This window comes from Micropterus dolomieu, linkage group LG05 (genome assembly GCF_021292245.1).
Source record: "Micropterus dolomieu isolate WLL.071019.BEF.003 ecotype Adirondacks linkage group LG05, ASM2129224v1, whole genome shotgun sequence".
Lineage (NCBI taxonomy): Eukaryota > Metazoa > Chordata > Actinopteri > Centrarchiformes > Centrarchidae > Micropterus > Micropterus dolomieu.
The window spans coordinates 14,687,781-14,708,243 of record NC_060154.1 but is presented as its reverse complement, the minus strand read 5'-3'; the positions used below and the strand labels follow the sequence as shown (position 1 = coordinate 14,708,243).

At 42.8% G+C, this 20,463-nt stretch overlaps 1 protein-coding gene across 1 annotated transcript in view; it reads left to right on the top strand.

Moving 5' to 3' along the window:
- The first annotated feature begins 8,692 nt into the window (after positions 1 to 8,692).
- her6 (hairy-related 6) overlaps positions 8,693 to 20,463 on the top strand; it is a 60,557-nt gene continuing 48,786 nt past the window's right edge. Inside the window, exons 1-2 of the mRNA XM_046050696.1 lie at positions 8,693 to 8,821; positions 9,292 to 9,443. The gene's annotated coding sequence lies outside the window, so the exon portion shown is untranslated. The remainder of the gene's footprint in view (positions 8,822 to 9,291; positions 9,444 to 20,463) is intronic.

The window sequence follows — 20,463 nt, the reverse complement described above, 5'->3', positions numbered from 1 at the left end:
TAAAAACAGGGTGTCTGTGGCGACATTCCTGAGAAAAATGCTGTGTTAAGTCACTGCTAATGCAAAACCGAACATTTCCTACTGCTGCATCTTGACATTTAAAGCATCAAACAACACGAGTTGTCTTTGATTTATGAAGAATTCACAGGAAATGCAATCTGTTTGTCGGTGAGCTTAGCACTGACCACTATAGCTATAGCGTCTACAAAAATTGTTGGTACTTTCTGACAGCGGATCAGTTTGAAATATTGCAGGCAATAATGGAACAGTCAGGAGCAGCCACAGTGAGCTGTAAGATGAAGAGCTGCACACGACGGGCTGTACACCTCCAACTTCTAAGCGTCGTAACCAAGTGCTTTCACTGTGCCCAGCTGTTGTCAGATTCATGCCGTGTGCAGCATAAAATCAGATCATGGTTGCTCATGGTTGATGGAAAAAAAAGCCAATCACTGAATGCCTGCTTTATCAAGACGACAATAGTCTGTCTTATCTGCTTCCAGTGTTGGCAACGCAACCACCTGATATCTTAAGGGTCGAAATTTTTGAGTATGATTTTAAATGCAGGACTTTAACTTGAAAATGTTTACATTCTGGTGTCGCGACTTTCACTCAAGTAAGGTATCCTAGTTCTTCTTCTCCCACTCTATGACACTAAATCACTTTAAAGTTGGTAAGTAAGTAAGACAAAGTAAGTAAATGTGAGTATGTAACTATATATACACATATTGTACATGTACACAAGTGTATGTCTCTGTCTGTGTTAAGTGAATGCTTGAACATGTTGCTCCATGTCCATATGTTCCCATGTACAGTTCATAGATAGTATACAGTATGTATATGTGTGGTTGCAGCTGCTGATTTCCCGAGGTCATGTTTAACCCTGCGCTGCAGTCTGCTCTGTTTCTCATCTGTTCTCTGTGACTCCCTTGAAAGCCCTGATGAATAGCGCTGGCAGTTTGCGGTGGCATAGCTTGAGTTATACATAAGACCTTCCTCTCATCCCCGGACCATACCTTCATAAAGCATATTTCACCCCGCACCACCCTCATATTACAGAAACACAGAGTTTCCTGGTTCATATTTTAAAGTTCAGGTGCTGAAAGCAGCTACATGGTGGGAGACTAGCCAGCGTGTCCCACACAAAAGGATGAATTTATGTCAGCTAAAATCAGTACAAGGGGAGGCTGATGAAGGGGGAGGCGGTTGTGTGCTCTTGTGTGTGTGTTCATCCCCATGACAACAAAGATGAAAACACGCACTTCCTCGCACAGTGAACCCATATAAGGGGGCCGCTGGGCCGAGGCCTGCTCAACAATACCTTTAATGTCATAGCTCAGTGACTGCTCTTTGTGAGCGGGGCGGCGTGCTGCGACCCACACAAAAACTCAAAGGCAAAATGGATTAGAATATGAGAGAAAAGATGACTGAATCAAACCCAGTGGATTGGAGGAGATTATCTGAAGGGATTATGGGACAACTAACACACTTATTACTTTCTGTTGGGGTAGGGGATGAGTTTGAGTCATGCGCTCAGTGGACATTTTGTGTATGACTTCTGATACAGTTTCTTGTCTTTATTTAAAGTTCAGTGTACTGTAGTAAATATTGTACAGAAACACGTTTCAAATGCATTTCATCATATAATTTTAAATTGGCAACCTGCCAAACAAACTATTACAGAATGTGGAAGATGTAAGAAATGGTTTGTGGTAAAACGATTAGTTGAATAAAAGATTAGGCTAGTCAGTTGCCAGAAAATGTATCTGCAACTATTTTAATATTTAGATTTTTCAAATTTTGATTATTTTTCATGCAATAATGCCAAACATCACATAGATCCAGCTTTTAATTTGTGAGGATTTGCTGCTTTTCTTAGTTTTATATCCCTATGAGATAAATATCTTTTGATTTTAAACAGGAAACTAACAGGGATCTCTCAATATATTCTGACATTTAGACACAAAACGATTAATCGATTCATTGAGAAGATAATTCTGTTAATAATCGATCATGACAATAATCCTTAGTTGCAGCCCTAGAAAAAATATCTGCTGTTTAAAAACATTCAAAAACATTTTGTGTAATTTGTTTAATCTCACTGAGAGTGAACACTTCAGTATTGAGTTTTAGGCAAGATACTTGCTGGCAAAAAAACGTTTTTATAAATGACAATGGCTTCATTTTAAGTAATCCTTATACACAGTGTTTTGGAATGAAAACTTTGCATTTGCATTTCCATCTTTGTTTAACCATTTAAAATCCAGAAGCCATTTAAAACCAAGTCAAACATTGCAAAGCTTTGGAAGTGCAGCTGATACTAATTCCTGCTCTGTATCTTCTGGAGCACTCCAGTCCTTCCTGTTGTATTTGTGAGGAATCCAAAGTTAAGTCAAAGAGAAACAACAGCAAGCCACTCAGACCAGCAATGTGACTTTGTGACTTCCACTCCTGTTGACCAAATGCTTCTCTCTTGCTGTTAATTATTTGACCAAACTGGAGTCGAGGAGCTTAGAGAACTTCTTGTCTGGAGTTTGCTCTGCTCTCCAGGTCTCCAATTAGCCTAAAAAGACCCTAGGAAGGACAGCAGAGACAAAGAAGGGAGAAAAAGGAGCGGGAGGCCAAAAGAAAAACAAAACACAACAATCAACAAGACCTCCTGGCGTCCTAGTGAGGGGAGGACACACACACACACACACACACACCTCCTCCCATCCCCTTACAAATGCTGTGGTGTTTTCGGAGCTCAGGCGGTCACTGTGGAAACCTGGTGCTTCTTTCGTTCATTTCAAATCGTTCACTTCCCTTCCTCCCTCCTTACATTTTTCACTCATTGCACACACACACGCACGCACACACTGACATCCCCCTCAGTCCCCACCTCCTCCCGCCCCTCCATTCACGCCCTCCCTTCTTCCAGGGCTAAAACAAAGCACAGGGCTGAAAAGGCTCTGAGGTAGGTAAATGTATTCAGTGACACCGGCCGGATGATTCCCTTCTGCGCCAGCCCTGTAACATTTGTTTCAGGCCTTGTCTGAGGGCAGGAACGGCATGTTGGGCCTTTTGTCCCACGTGCCCTCTGCACAGCCCTGCAGTTAATGGTGGCCTTGTCCCAGGCTGCTAGACCAGAAACCTGCAGCCCCACGGGACGGGCAGACATGGTGACACGGGAAGTGGGAGAAACATGGGAAGCTGAAGAGTGTTAGGGAGTCGTTGGGGTGTAGGAGCTGCCCATCTGGTAAGCCCACCTCAGACGTTTCCACGAGTTCTGAGTCCCAAAATGCTCTACAAGGCAGAGCGGAAGGCTTTGCTGGAGGCGCAACAGGATGAAACACCCATACACGTGAATGTTACATTTACAATGCACACAATTGTCCAGCTCCCACCTCATCTACATAAATACAGAGTTTCTCATCCTTTCCTTTAATTTCCTCTCTTCTTACTTGCTTTCCTCTCTTCTTCTCTCCACCCCACTCTACTACTTTCCTCTCCTCTCCACTCCAATCATTTACTTTCCTCTCTTCTTCTCTCCTTTCATTTCCTTTCCTTCCCTTTCCTTTCCTTTCCTTTCCACTCCTCTCCACTCCTCTCCACTCCTCTCCACTCCTTACTTTTCCTCTCCACTCCACTCTTCTTCTCTCCTCTTCACTCCACCTCTGTTGGCAGACACAATACCACCCCACTTTTCCAGCCCCTTCTTTCACCCGCTGTGAGTGACAGGCCATCAAGCCGAGGGGCCAGGTGCTCGTGGAGAGGGTGAACTTGATCACCGGGGGGGTTGGAGGCAAGACGCCCTGCTGCTATCTGTCTGAAGAGGGCCCCAAGCATTTAGCAGTGAGGGTCCCCACGCTTTCACGACCGGCTGCTTGAGAGAACATCTTCACCCTTGTTTTTTGCGTCTCTCTCTCTGGGAGAGAAGTGGGCATTGGGGCTGAGAACTATACCACACTTGACTCTGGTAATCTGTTGAACAGCAAAAGAGCCGGAGCCTCTGCTGATCTAAAAGGAGAGCATAACTGTGGTGCTTTTTATTGAGCAATTGTTGTTTTTGACACAGTATCATTTGCCTAAAAACATTTCATTACTGTCAAGGAAGAGTAAAGGCAATTTGTGCTGAGTTTGATACATCTTTAAGTCGGAAGTCTGTAGCATCTGTTGCTGCCTTTTCTGAAAACATGGTATATTCTCCCCAAAAATGTCAACTTTGTAGCTTCACTAATTGACATATACTAGTCTAGATGTACTGAGATCTTTTACATAGAAAAACACAGTATGAAGAAACTCCATTTTCAACAAAAGTGATCCAAAATTGAGTAAAGAACATAAGTGAAGTAAACATATTAAACGTATCAAAGGTAAAAGGAATCCTTGTGCAAAATGGTAAGTAAGGGTTTTTCATATATATGTATTAATGTATTATTACTGATACATTAACATGTAAGCAGAATTTTAAGGTAGAGGATAAGTTTCACAATTTTATAGAACGCTATCAGATTTTATTAGATGATCATTTGTTTTACGTGTACAGTTTTAATCTGCAAAGTCACTAGTAACTATAGCTTTTAGATCAATGTAGTGTGGAGTAAAAAAAGTATCCTAATTGTAAATGAGTACAGATGTTGAGGTAATGTACTCAGCACAGTTACACTCAGTTACACTCCAGCATTGCCCATAGAAGAAGATGTAATAAGTAGCGTACTGTAAATTGACATAAAATGTTATAGTTGCAGGATTAGACGTCTAAGTCAGCAGTTGAATAATCTCATTTATGCTAATCTTGTTCTTTTACTTTGTGCAATTGAATGAAATTGCACCAACTTTCTGGCTGTTGCTGAAAAACTTACTTATACTTCCCTATAAGTTTATGTAATTGGATTTTGAATTACGCGACCACTGACTTATCATTTGACTATACTGGATAATTATTGTTTTGATTAAAAATAAAATAAATCTACATGCTACAACAGACCAGAGTCGACTGTTGAACTGAGCTTTGATGAAACTAGTTACTTGTTTGAAAATGTCTCCTGTCATTGTTGTTAAGTTTTCATGTCTATCAATTCACTCCTGGTATTATGCCAGGATTCCCAGAATTCCCACCAGAGTATTTGTGTCTTTGTGTGCATGTGTGTGTAAGTGGGTGTGTGTGTATTCATAAGACCCAAAACTCAAATCCACCCCGCACTCTGCAACAAAATCAGCTCTTGTACTGGGGGCCACCACTACAAACTGTGTATGAGGGGATTAGGGGCTCCTTGACCGCTCCTTCAAACATACACCCAGCATGGCCGCCTCGATTATGACCATTAGATACCCTGAAAATGAGACTGAGATGAAAGGAGGGAATACTGAGGGCTTTTCCCATGGACGAATTTGACCACACGTCCGGCAAAAATTTAATCTATAATCCAAAACCCCACAAAGGCCAGAGTGGAAGCTGTCCTAGAGTGTTGTGCTAGCTTGCTGAGAGAGGCTTTATGTTTCTATTGCCTTCATTGAGCCTGGGAGTGCCATAATAATGATTAGACACTTTAAAGGCTAGATTAAAGTGAGGACAAGGGCAGCTTAGTCTGTGAAGTAATTTTAGGGCTGTTGAGCACGTTTCTTAATGGGAAAATTCCTCTGAATAACACGGGACATCATCCAACGGAGGACAGGGTTACCCTCAGCTCAAGCGGGCACTTTGAACAAGAAAATGAAGATATAGCCATGAAATGTACTCATACATGCCCTACCAGATGCGCTCAGACACAAACACACACACACACACACACACACACACACACACTCTCTCTGTTGTCAGGGAGCAGCTCATCTGTGGGTGGTGTGTTCAGTGGAGCTGCAGGCGGTGCAAGGTGATCCTGTATTATCCAGGCTGCCTTTACTCGGCAGGTGAAAGTGCTGTGGGGCAGAGGGGCTTAATGTAGCTGCAGTCTTTTCAGCAGCTGAGGAGGCGCAGGGCGCAGGTAGCAATGAGAGGCAGAGAGGCCTGCTGCATCATAAATGACCAACGCTGCAGAGGCAGCACACACAGGCCAAGGTGTGTCAACGCTGCAGGCCTCCAGCTCCCTGAAGGGTACGGTGACTGAATTGCAAGGGCTTTGGAGGAGAAAACTGCTGTCATTGAAAGTTTTGTTACTCTGGTTCTATCTTTGTACAATATGTCAAGCTTACATTTACCCCAATTATTTTGCAACACAGTTAAGTATGGCAAGATTTTGTGCCTGTTCACTTAATGAAATATGTCCTTTTTATTAATCAACTTAATGTCACCTAATTATTCTCTTTTACTTGAGGCAGTGTTAATACTGACTTCATACGTACGGTACCAGATTTATGACGTCAGCTTGAGTTGTTTATGACTGTATCAGTATTATTATTGAACCTATTATCAACTCTTCAAATGTTCATGGTCCTCTTTGCATTGCCAGATTCTAAGTTTTACAATTTATTAAGGATGTTAATTAACATGAAAATTTTTTTTTAATGTCTTGGACATGTGGAGTGAACCACGTCTCTGCAATCATTTGATGACCACAGCCACAGCCATGGAGAGAGTTGAGATAAACTCTCAACTTTTGTTTTACTCCTTGTTCCAACCCTTTTGGATGATCACAAGCTTTGGGTAGTGATAAAAAGAAAGATTTTGGATGAAACCCAGGTTTCTCAGAATCACTTCATTGATCTGCTGCTCTTAGACACTACAAGGATCTAGTTAAGGTGATTTGAGAAACCTATTACAGATGCCTCCTTTCTACCTCGCCCTTAGAGATGTTACAGGCAGACTGACTCGGGGGAGACCCAGAGGTCAAGGATACATTTAAAGGAACTACATCTCCCATCTGTCTATAGTCAATGTTTTTGTATAATGGTTCTCTAACTTGGAACAAATTAAAAAACTTTATATATTTCTTTGCCAACAATTAATAAAGTATCTTATTAAAATGCATTAAACTAACAGTGGGATCACTTACCCCATTGATGTGATATGTACTATGAGCTCTTACTAGTATGTATTGTCAGTTGTAGATCTGTATTTGATGCTTGTATGTTGTTCCTCAAATATAAGTCGCTTTGGATAAAAGCGTCTGCCAAATGAGTAAATGTAAATGTAAATGTAAATAGACTTAAATTGCACTAAAAATAGCACATATAGTTAGGTAGTTAATAAGAGTACTTCTAACAAGTTACAATAGTGTCAAAAGTCTACATTTATTCAACATCAGACATAGAGGTTGGACTTGAGACAACGCAGATACATCTTTTTCTTCACCTGATAGTTACATCAGTATCAGCACTGAACAATAAAAAACTCTTATTCAAACTGAAATTCCATTGGAACAAAAAGCACACTTCACAATAAAATAAATGAAAATCCCGTCGTAAACCATAAAACCATAACAACCCTGTACACTGAACACAAATCAAATGCACATTTTACTCATACATTGTACAGCCAAATCTGTACCGCTACACCCGCAGCCCAGGATTCTCCTTAAACATCCCTAATTCCCAAGTGGAGCTGATAACAAAGCCGTACGGGATGCCAACAAAGCCTCAAGAGATCCTGAAATATCCCACTACCACCTCCCTCTACCCTTCAGGCAAAATAACTCCCTTTCCTGCCAGAGTTCCTTGTCTGTTCATCTCAGGCCAGACAATATATGTTGCAGAGAATGTGAAACTATGCAGATGGGCCCTCAGGGACATGTGCTCATCACATAGGTTATGGACAAAGGGAGACCCGCAGGGAGAAGGGAAGTAACTTGAGTGTGGAAAGGAGAGAAGGGACGAGCCATGCAGGGAGTCAGTGTTAGGGAAAATAAGACGTGAGTTCAGTTCCCTCTGCACGTGGCTCCCACACCTCCAGGCTCAGGTGTGCTTTTCTCTCCACTGGGAATGTTTACTTATTGCATCAGCACAGCTTTCACCATGATCTGGGGCCAATTTGCTGCCAATTCAGTCAATTCTATAAGTGGATTTTGGTGATAGTAAAATGTTCTAATTTTAAAATCTGTGTTAAATCCTCTGATCTCCTATTTATTAGCATTAGCATTTATTTGTCATTTTCAAAGCCAACTTAATAACCAGTCAATCACCTCAGCACCCTCTGCATGTGGGGGTTTCTCTCAACTTGAATCTAAATACTTTTGAGAAGGTCTAATAAAACTGCACAATTACTAGTCCTAATGTCTCTTGACACTTAATACTGGTTTCTGTAATGGTTCATTGTGGTTTAGGTTTATAGCAACAGCAATATTTGTTTAAACTACAACACTACGAGTATTTTTGTGTGAACTGCTGTTTCTGTTTACAACTTTAATTAAAGTGAAGTGATTTTCACCTTTACACCTCAAGTTATTATACAGTATTTATTGGTTATTGTTACTTGTAATAGTAACCAACTTGTTGAATCTGGTTCAAACTCGAACCAGATTCAACAAGTGGTGATGATTTTATTACAGAAGCAGATTTTGGTGTACATCACATAGTAGCATAAACACAGAAATAAAACAACACAAACACAAGTTGGTGGTCAACTGTGAAATGCTAAATGTTGACAGGGTCAGTTCAAACGTTGTCAATGCAAACTGAGTCTTAAGATGTGCAAATTCAAATTGTGTTCTAAGGTGTAGGGCTGTAATATACAGTGATACAAAACTGACCCTGCCACTGGACAGTGTAGCAGAAGCTGTTCATACCGCCAACACTAGAGGGGGGTGTTGGCTCTGAATGGTCACTGAAGAGAGGGGAAGCAGGAGACCACGGATCAATGGAAGTTTCATCCCAATCAGAGCTGTGTGGAGTAATGGGCAATCGGCAGGTAATGGGATGTGTGCGTGAATGTAAAGAATAAAACATTCCTAAAAACGTTTGATAGAAACATTAACTCAACAGCAAACTACTCAAATCGCTCCCGCCTGCTGAGCCAGAAAGTCGAAGAATTCATTATCTTTGTTGACGTTTCAGCTCAAAATAAAAGCTGTTATCATTTGTTGTGCTCTTGTTGTATGAGGGACAGGAGAAAAAACCGTCAAACTAACTTATAGTCTTTTGTTTTTCTAGCAAACATTAGCCAAACTCTGCTCCCACCCTTTTTATTTGCAAAATCCTGTTTAAAAGCAGTAAACGCTTTTAGCTATTTGCTAAAGCTGTTGCTGACACACCACTTTTACTTTAACTTCCCTTTTACTCACGTGTTTTTACCCTCCAACTATCATTAGCTATGCATGCTGTTTAAGTGTGTATGCAGTGCAACATGACGGCTATGCACCTTTTGCTGTCAATTCACAGATGTGGACTGTCATCAAAGTGTGCTTCTCCCCCTGAGGGAAGCATCCACAGTAGACCACACCCTTCAGAAGTCAGCAGGCCTGTGTTTGCTCCAGGGATTACATTAACACACCAGAGGCCTTCCAGGCAGACAGACTGCTGCACCACCCAAGGTAAAGCCTCCGCTGCTGGACGGTTCAGGAAAGGTCCAGGGACTTCATGGTGTGCCCCTCTTTTCTGTTGCGCTTGTACTTCTGGGGAGTGTGTTGACTCAGATGGGACAAATAAACAGAACCGGGGTGAAGCCATGTGGGCGCTCCATTCTCATGGATCCCCGGCCCAGTGGATTAGGGTAATGCTGACCCATAAGGGGGGGGGGGGGGGGGGGGGGGGGGGGGGGCTGTTGCGGTGTGGCCTTCCCTGACAGGAGGTGATGGATTAGGGCTTTGTCATGGCCCATGTAGGCCTGAGGGACCCAGCGATGAAGGAAGGAGGGAGACAGAGGGGAGATCGGAGCTTGGGGGCAGCCCAATCCCAGGATCAGCAACATGTTGACAAGGGATTATCCCGTTTGGTGTGTTACTTCAGGAGTTGAGGTCTCATAGATGGCCATTGAGATACATAATAAGTGTACAAGCACTGGACAAATCTGATGTGTCCAGAGACCTTAAACTGATGGCACATGAGGGGAAGTGACTGGTAATCTTATGGCATAAACGTTTTTTGTTAGAGGAGAAATAATACTTGGACATGATGTGATATGTGTTCTGAAAAAGATCTGTGCCTGATTCTTAAATTCTCAAATATGTGCCATCTAGACAAATGCAGGTTTCCATGTCAACCAATCATCGCTCCCTTTTCTCCCCTTTCTCCCTTTTGAGATATGAAAAGCTGTCAAATCAACTGCTATAGTGACTGGTAGGAATAAACCTTCATCATTTTGGATTTCACTGGCACAGGATTGGGAACTGCTGATTTAACAACAGCCATAAATCCTCACACGCATGAGCACAGATTGAGTTACACTAAGCGCTGGCGATGGCACCCCTCGCTGGAAACGGTGGTGGCATGATATCTCGGCCACGTTTGCCTCCGTTGTCGAAATGTAAAAACCAGATTGTGTCTTTTTATGGGTTCCTTTTGAAATCCGGCACACTTGACCCTCCCACAGCTGGGATTTTACTGCATGCTCTGGTTTATTTCTGGAAACCTCCTACACTCCTCAGCTTGTTTAAGACGCCTGCCCAAGTGTGCCTTTTGTTTACTTTGCCAGTTGGGACAAACTGTAAAAGCAAGGTGATTAAACATTTGCATGAGGTCTTGTATGACCCAAAGAGAAACCACAAGGAACATTTGGAGGGAGGCTTGTCAATCCACAGTTGTTGGTACTAATGTGTAGAGGGGTCTCGGGGAGAGTAAATTACCAACACTTGGCAATATCAACCACTGGCACTGTCTCCACATCTGGACTGTGTCTGAAGTTATTAAATGTGAGGAATGAGTTCTGCTCTGAGATGTTACGGTAAACGATACGGACTGAAATTATTTGACACCAGAGCTTTTGATCATCTAGATTAGAAACATAAAATTGTACTCTGAGGAGGTCAGATATTTGTCATTTAACTCAATTTATGGCCACCAATACATTACTCAGAAGATGGATTTGTACTGAGGTTAGACTGTGTTCATCTGAAACACAAATGATTCGTTTTACATAGTCAGATGATGAAGAAGGAAGGGAGGCGAGGGGAGGAAAATGGGGAGAGTGAGACGTGATTGTGAAAGATAGTGACTGACATGTGGCAAGGAGGCTGTGATCCGTCTCTTGACGAACTTGTCGCCTCACCACGCTCCGTGTGTCAGGACCTGGCACTCTCCCCGTGTCAGGCGTGGGTGGCCTCCTGACAAGCGTTTGAATGTGTTTGTCACGTCCGTCTGGGCTGAAACCGCTCCTGAACACACACCCACGTAATGACACTGACACGGTGCCATCAGGCCCGCCACCAAGCCCAGACACAGTCCCTGGCAAACACAACCTTTATCTCTTCGCTCCTCCTCTACGGATTTCTCCCAACCTCTCAGTCCTCCTGTTGCTTGCTCTTCGTCTCACAGTCTATCACTCATTGGTTGAGTACAACCACAGCCATTAACTAGCAATTTGGACCTGGATGATTATATTTAATGTAATTATGACCAAGAGAAACAGAAAGCAGGCCCAGTTCTTGGACTTGGTTCATCTGAAAATGAACCCTGTGCTGTAAATTGTAAGTACCTTTGCAAATGTCAGTGAGGAGAGTGCCAGCCAGTCCTACACAGGCGTCACTCATAGACCCCACTCTGTAATTGCCTGCTAGCTGGAGCTGCTGTGTAATTTTTGACGTGGCTCTCTGGCGGTGGCTGCGCTGACAGAATAAGGGACTGGAGATTTAATGCCCAGTCTCAACTTTCTCCCAAGCTTCTGACTGTCTTTCTGCTTCATTGGTGAACCTTTTTATTTCTGGCTTCAATTATTTTCTGGGATTCTCCGGGAGTTAAACTGAGGCTGCCCAGTTTGCTGGAAGAAGGGCGCAGTCTGGCCTGAATTAAAACCAACTCGTGTCATTTGTAGAGCTGGATCTGGGCCTGGCAGGTACTCAACACACAAATCGTTGTATTTGCTGCAAAAAGCACTATCAAGATCTCATTAACTCGGTGGAAAATTTAGAGCTATGTCATTTGTATTCACTGTGAAGGGCTGTGTGTGTCCACATAACAGATGTTGGTCCATTTGCTGATACACTGCATATTCATTCCTGTGCATTCCTGCAGGTGTGTTTGTGGGCGGCTGTCTCCCTGTATGCACCCACTCAGCATAAAGAGGAGGAGGAGGAGGAGGAGGAGGGAGGAGGGAGGCTGAGTCTTTAGTGACAATAGCCCCCCTCTAGATGCTCTCCGTGGGTGTGGGCGGGGGGCATTTAAATGCCATTCAGCCCCTGGCAAGACCCCACAAAGACGCCCCCACATTCTGGGGATGACTACCTGCCCAGGAGCTCTCACTCTGCCCATCTGTCCCCTCAAGAGGCCACAGTGTTCCTGGTGAGGCTGCAGCCCCCTCCCTCCCTATACACATACAAACCAATGGGTGATTGCTGACTCAGCTCTGCATCAGGCTGGGGGTAAAGAGCTCATGTGTCTGTGTGTAGGAGGGTGTAGGCTGCTGTTGTATTTGTTGGAGAATCAGTCGGTGTGTGTGTGTCTGTGTGCGTGGGAGTTACTAGGTGGGTGATTGAGCATTCATTAGTGTTGATGGATGTGTGTGTGTGTGGGTGTTTGTGTGAGTGGATGGATACATATGTAGGAGGTGGAGGGTGTGTGTGGGTTTGTATGTAGGAGGAATTCGGGGGGGGCTGTGTGGGTGGATGGTATATACATATACAGTGGGTGTATATATATAAATATAATGATATAAACTGTATCTTATGCTCCTAATGAGCAGATTGAGTTTGCTCGCTTGCTCTTGAGCTTTTGACTTCTAATATAATATAATATAATATAATATACACCTGTCTTTGGCAAAAATGTTCTTGTATGCAAAACCTGCAAGACAAGGTCTTTTTAATACTTAATAGCTAAATTTCTGTATTTTGTGTTAATGCCAATCTAAGTGCAATAAATATTTAGCTCTGGGATATTTTTGCCCAAGATGATGCTTTCATGAAACTTTTACGCCTCAACAAAATGCCCCTTTATTGCAGCAAGGCAGCAATTTGTAGCCTTATTCCCATAAGCGGGGCTGTAGGAATGGGCAAAATGTGACCTTCATCACAGCAATGCTCAGCCCATTAGTCCAATTTACTCAGCTGTCAAGTTCTGAATTCACACTCTCATCCTTTCTGAGAGCAGGAGGTTAAAAGAAGAAAGGCGTTCTGCATTCCATTCACCCTCTTGGTTTTAAACCTCACAGTCTTTGCACAGAAACTTGCTGAATAACCCTTCCTCTCTGTCCAGCAGTGAGAAACCAAACCTCACCCTTCCCTCCCTCGGTGGGAGGATGACTGTAGATGTGTTAGCTAAACACTTTCTGGCAAGCAGGCACGCCGCCGGCTGCACACATGAGGCCTGCAGGCGTGGGAAAGACCTGACTCTGATAATAAGCAGCATTTGGCCCTCCTAACCTCTGCAGGCTTTGGCTCGGGCTAGTTGTCTCTTTTTCCCTCACTTGTTTTCTCTCTCTTTCTCTCTGTGAGTGGAGGAGTTACAGGAGAGGGGGTCAGCCAGGGAGAGGCCCACAGCTGCGGCTGCGAGGTCCTGGTGTGTTTATTTGGGCAAGCCCAACCAAAATAAGCTCCAGCCAGGCATTGCTCCTGAGGACTGGGGCCACCACCGCTGCGGCGCTTTTCATCCTAACAATGGGGAAAGTGCTCTGACCAAGGAGGGAGCCTGCTCTGTGGGGGAGGAAGTGTGTTGCAGATGTGGACAGAATAGATGGTTCATGTTCCCACACCTACTCCTGTTGTACAGTTGTTCACCGATGCTCAGCGGTTACTGAATGAGTTCCTTTATCATGAGAAAGTCTGCCTGCCTAGTAGAAACATCACAGGGTGGCAATCTAGAATGAGTAGTGTTTGATATTTATAAAAAAAAAGGTTAAATAGGCTATATAACATTAATACATAGAGCTGTGTGCTGTATTAAAAAAATCCAAATATCATCTTATATCAGTTTGAAGACAGCTACATGTGCTTCATGGGCCTCTTTGTTGGAATGTTGTTAATATTGGACTGTGCATTGATAATGAAAAAGGTAAAATAAACAAACAACCCAGTTGCCCTGTGACCTTTGTATCTGATAAGAGAATAAAAGGCTCTAAGTTAAACAAAGTAACAGTGTGCTTCCGCTGAGAGTAATTATAGGTGTTACTCCTCAGTGTGTCAATAAATAATATAAGCCATATTTGGACAGGTCATAAAACGCCACAGGTCACAGCGGTGCCTTTGATTTGCTGACCCACTCTGCTATCACTCAGGTGATCTGTATTGTGGGTCAGTCCTTTTATATGCAGAATCACAACATCCCGCCTTGCTTTACTCATCACACTGTCCTGCACTGACCCCTCCATTAAAAGGGTCATCCAGCGCGATGCAAAGGTGCACAGGTGTGCCCGAGGCCTCACTAGGCCACATGACTGACAGATGCCTGCCCACAGCCCCCTCTAGCTGCCAATCAGTCCTTTCTTCCCTGGCCGCCTCCTCTCTGCTACAGCTCTGTTCATCTGTTATGGGCCGTAAAGTCGACAGATGATTAGCTGTCCTGCTTATCTTGTTTGCCCCACCCATTCCACCCACTCTGTCCACACTGTAGAAGTCACCACATACCCGTGCCCAAGGCCTTACCTTACCTTAACATACTTCGTCCTTTTGACCGCCCCACAAACTGTATAGGACTTTTCAACATTTCAAACTCCATCCTTCCTTCATCAAAAACCCCCTCCCACCCCTCCTTTCATAGCCCTTGTCGGTCAGTCAGCCCTGGATGTGTTTGCCTGGTGTGGTCCAACGCGGCGCTAACAGTGGGGGGAATTGCTTGGAGCCTCAAAGAGGGACATGTGTCAGCAGAACCGACAGACAAAGCAGGTGCTCTAGCCGGGGATTGAGGAGGGGAAGCTCTCCATCAGGACTGCAGCACCCAAACAAGTACTATGCATCTCACATATGGCCACAAGATCAGGGCCTGACTGATTGACAGCCAGGCTGGTGGTGGTTGGAGTCAACACTACTGACCTTAAACTGAACTTCTCTGACAGAATTGGAAAGTGATCATTCTGGTGTTTTATTCGCAGTCCTATCAATTTAAGGGGAAGTAAGTTTTCCATCATCTTATAGCACAAATTGACCTAAATATCTGTTGGAGATTGATTATTTCCCAGTATCACTGACTTCCTCTAGTACTTTGTTTTACACTCATAGGAATTTATAAAAAACTATTTTGTCTACATTTCTTAAGTGCCATTTGGGGCTGTAACAAGCAACAGATGCCAACATACAGTATCTGCCAGCTCTCATCTGCCACCAGTTTGTGCTACCTCCAGGATGCTACTGGCCACCTCCAGAGGGTCCCGATTCTTAACCATTACCCCCCACCTCCTCTGAAATTAAAATGCAAAAATGCAGACAGCCCTATGAGATTCTTCCATATAATTTGCTGTCCTCCCCCTCCCCTAAACCCAGCTCCCCTAAAGCATCACTCTGAGGTCTGACAGCAAGTGGGTGACTTCTGACAGGTCGCATTGATCTCCTGGCTGGGAAAGAAGTCGGCTTGACAATGGAGAACATGTGTCCGTTTTAGGACAAGCCTTAACTTGTCTGACCCCCTCATTTGCAATGCACTCACAGAAAAGCCATCCCTTGGTTAAAGAAAACAAATTCATCTGCTCAGACAGGAATTTGGTCTCTGGTAAATTTTCTTGGTCTGACATGTTTGAAGTAAAGTAGACTTGCTTGTATTTTGTTTTTCTTCTAAGTAATGAATAGAAACATTCGTCTTTGATTCAGCAATCTGCAATGTTACACCCTCTCTGCTTGGTTAGATTCAGGGCTTTTTTGGGGTTCCTTTAAAGCGGGAGTAGAGCGAAATGTGTTATTGTCTGTGTGTGATTAGATAGTTCATGTTCCATGTGAACATTAAATAAGAGCCAGCCTACTTCTGAAATGTCTTTGATAGATGATATGAATAGCTAAATTCATTTATACAGCTTTGAAATGGCTCATTCTGGTTACATTAATAACCGGGATCATAAGCAGGCAAGCAGGAAAATTGTTTGTTGTATTACACATTACATTGCCTGCTTGGAAAGCACACAGTTTTACACGGTGATGTGCACTCAAAGCGAAGCTGTGCGTGCCTGAGACACAACTGGCTTCAGCACAGGGTGGAATTGGCCCTGTCTGTCCCAGGCCTGCATGTGGATGTCTGTGTGTGTGAGGAAAAAAGGAACAACTTTACAGAACCCTTGAATGCAACAGACAGTGTGCTCTAATGGGGACAGTTTAAAGAATGATCTAAATTCACATAATGTAAATCAATACCAAAAATCAACAGGCAACAGTCTGATACTAAACATGCAGTCTGGTAAAACATTCACATTGCTACTGACGCCGAATCCGTAAAAATAACTACTCCAGATGACATGGTCAGCTTGTCTAAGATCTGCAGAGTGGTTCTGTTCTTGCTATGAATAAATGCCAAACCCTCATGTCATCACCGCCATGGAAAGGTAAAGCAGAATATATATGTTTTATCTTGGCTTGAATATTCAGGTTAAACAGCGGTCTACATGTGCTGCGCTGTTTCAGTTTCTGAATGGAAGATTTTGCCATTGATTGGTACCTCCAGTCTTGACGTGACGCTTGCACGTGCTCATGACAACAGGGTTAAATGGGTTACACCTACTCATCAGTGTTGACGTCTGTGAAGTACTTGCTAAAATACTCACTCATTGCTGCAAGATGAAAGGTGATGAAGTCATCCATGACACTCACTGCCAGACACTTAGAGTCCGGAGACTCTGTTAATAGCGTGAACGTGACCTATTCAGAAAAACAGCCTTGTTCTCCAATTTATGGTTTCCCAAATCTAATGTTTGGATGAATTATTATTGATATATCACAGTATATGTTGTGTGCATGTTTCGTACAACTTATGATGGGACAGGGGAAAGTGAAAACACAAGATAAACCAGCAAGTACTGGTTAAAAGAAGTACACGTCTCAAAGGTCTTGTTTATCATGAAATCTTTACTGATTTCTTTCTACTGTTTTATTTTATATACTATATACTACATATATACAAGGGTGGACTGGGACAAAAATTCAACCTTGGCACTGTAGCCACACCAGCCCACATTACAATGCCCAAGCACCCCACCCATGAACACACATATTCACTACTTACATTTGTGTACAGATGGTGAAATAATATAAGCAGTACCATATGTAACAGATATTTAAACATTTAAAGTCTGTAATTGGCGTTTATAACAAATTTACACATACAGTAAAAACAACTACTGTAGAGTCAATAACAAACCCAAAGTACATTTTTGTGTCACTGTTTTCTTTCTCTACCACACTCCTCCCTGTCCCCTCACTGCACTGGTACTAGAAGACCAGAGGTCTCTGGCTGTACTGATTCCAGCAACCTCCTAGTTAATGAGCACACTTTAGGATGTAAATATTGCAGCATTGTTATACACATGAATACAAACAAGTAATAACAAGCCAATAGATTATATGCCTAGCCAAATAATATAAATATATATATATATATATATATATATATATATATATATATATTATAGATTGATCACTTAGCCTAAGTCTAGAGTCATAAAGTTGATTTCAGGGTGACTTAAATGTCCTGCACTGAATCTAACAGGATCTACAAAAGGAAATGTTCCTTTCCAACCCTCTCAAACAGTGAGTGAATGACAGAGTGAGGCAAGGACAGAAGCAGACAGAGGAGGGCATGTGGTCAGTAATCTGTGTTGTAGCTGTTAATGCATTGACTTTCTATCAGGGTAATAAACCTTTGAGGTATAAATGATTAGCAGATAATTCTGTCATGGCCCTTTTAACGTAATAAATTCCCTATCAGTGTAATAAACGTAACATGCAGTGATTGTAGCATATTTTTTTCCTCTTTTGTCATAAGAATTATTAGGATATTTGGGTTTACTGCATTAGTAAGCCAATTTATTTGCAGTCCAGACTCTTTCATATACTGCATCATCTGTGCCTTCCAGTCGGAGTACAGATTTAATTTTTGAATGAGTCTGTGTTGTGATACGTATTTGAAAAGAATGTACATTAATCAGGTAATCTGTTAAATCCTGAATATGTCATATGCATATTCATGCTTTTGCAGATCTGTTAACATTTGTTAACTTGTAAATATAAATAGCACACGTAGCATAAATTCTTTTAAATCAACAGCAGATGTTCAGTTCCTGTTCTGTTGTAACTGCAGTCATTTAGTAATTCCCATGGTGATAACGGGAATAAAGACTCATCTTATCTTAGAAATATTAGAGCCTTTACAATTCAATTTTAATTGGCAGTCTTAAGTTTTGTTGTGAACTTCTCTACTCTGTGGATCTCAGATGTGACACTGCTCTTTTTGTGGAAATATGCAAGAAAACAATATTTTGAGTCATCTCATCTTTTAAGAGACCTCATTTAATTGACGACATCCCTCCTTGCGTCACTCATGATACCACAAACTGAAGTGTGGTGAGTGTGATTGTGTGTGAAAACGACAGCAAGTGTTGGAGTGAGGAGTAGGAGGGTGGCGAGAGTGCCTTTCATACTAATGTGAAATAAATTTGTTTTCTGATTAATGCATCACAGCTCTGCCGAGATGCCAAGCAGCATGTGTTGAGGGCTCCAATCTGTAGACAAATGGCTACAGTTGTACTTGATTTCTGTTTTTTTCATTTCCATGGTTGCTTTAGTCTCAAATAGTATGCCTTTTTCAGTTTTGATGTAATTCTCCAGTTTTGCTCTTGCTAACGTTTACAGATAAAGATAGATATTTTTATTTTTTGGTATTACACTAAGCATTATCTGTCCAAATTATCTGTTTTATGGTACTAACGCACACCAAAGTTGTATTCGATAGTTTAAAGACAAAACTAACAAAACTATACATTTTGCAGGACTGTTTCCAGCATGTGTTTTAAAGTGGTGAAACAGGTGTCTTGCACAAATTCATCTTTATTTTCAAGTGAATCTTGAATTATCTTTCTTGACCTCTTCAGGGCATCAGGGGCCCTCACTTACCCACAGCTGTTTTCCCCCTCTGTTACATCTGTGACCTCTGATAACAAGAACGCAGTAACCAGTCATTGTCTGATGTTTAGTTCCCTTCAGAGTCATAGTCAAAAATCAATACCTTGTTTTTTGGCTCAGTGAGCCAGCCACTATCTCCACAAGCAGACGCTTCTAATTAGTCTGGGACAGGGTGGATCATCCAGTGCTGTTGTTTTCCAGCATCTTCTTGAAAAGAAGGGATGGTTCTGAGGAGTGGGAAACATGTTTAGAGATGTTTTATGGCCCAGATAAGAATTCCTGAATCCCTTTGTATTGGTTTTTAATGAATTACTCGTTTGTGCCCTCTGTCCTTACTTTGTTGGATACTCGGAGACCCTGCCTGTTGTCTGACAAATGTCCAACACAGAAGTCTAGTATTTCAAGCTCACCTGTGAGATATCATTTTGGCATTTGAGGCGCTCATATTTACAAAAGCTTTCTCTTGGAAAAATCATCTCAAGCATATTATAGGTCAGTCCTGCTTCCCATGATCCCCCTAGATGTGGACAGATGGCAAGCATCATGCTGCTACTTCCTGCAGTTGCTCAGGGGTGACGAACTGGCACTCAGCGACATTCTCCAGCTCCTCTGTACCATGGATAAACACGGAGCTGCTCGCTTTCCTTACACTGGAACGTTCACCTGAACTCTCCTACTCCGGTTTGTCGGCCGTCAGGGCTTTGATGCGGGCCATGTTGGGTCAGCCCCTCCACATCTCAAGCGTAACCCGGAGGGGCACGCTGAATGGCTTCCCCTGTCTGTGATTCCTCTGTGGGGAAAAAAAACACACATACTCATTACAACAGGCTCTCTTGTTGTTGCTCTCTGTGAAGGCATTCCCACCTGTGACTGGGGCTGTAAGACGGGCAGAGGGATGTGTGAAATATCAGTCTGAGAGGGCTAGAGGCTGGGCAGCAGCACAGAGAGACAGAGGGAGTGGGCCAGCTGTAGATCTAATATCACCTATGGGCCTGCCGGGTGGGAAGGCCTGCTAATATGATACACATGTGCTACATCCTGTCTGAGCCGCTGCCTGGCTTTGTGGTGCTGGAGGAAGGGAGAGGAGTGTGTGTGTGTGTTTTTGTCCATTATGTGCATGTGTGAGGACAGCTGGAGAGCTCTCTTGCCGTGTAATGGTCTTCCAGTCCTGAGAGTTTATGGTGCTAGCTGGAAGTCATATTGTTAGCTTTCACTGATTACCATAATAGTTATGAGGAAAGCTTAGTTGTTGTTGTATGAAGACAAAAGCGTCACTTTGTGTAGCTTTTTTCTGTAATTTTGGGATGTAGGGAAACAAAGAATGAGTAGATTTGCTTTAATGACTGCTTTAGCTTTAAACCCAGGAGTT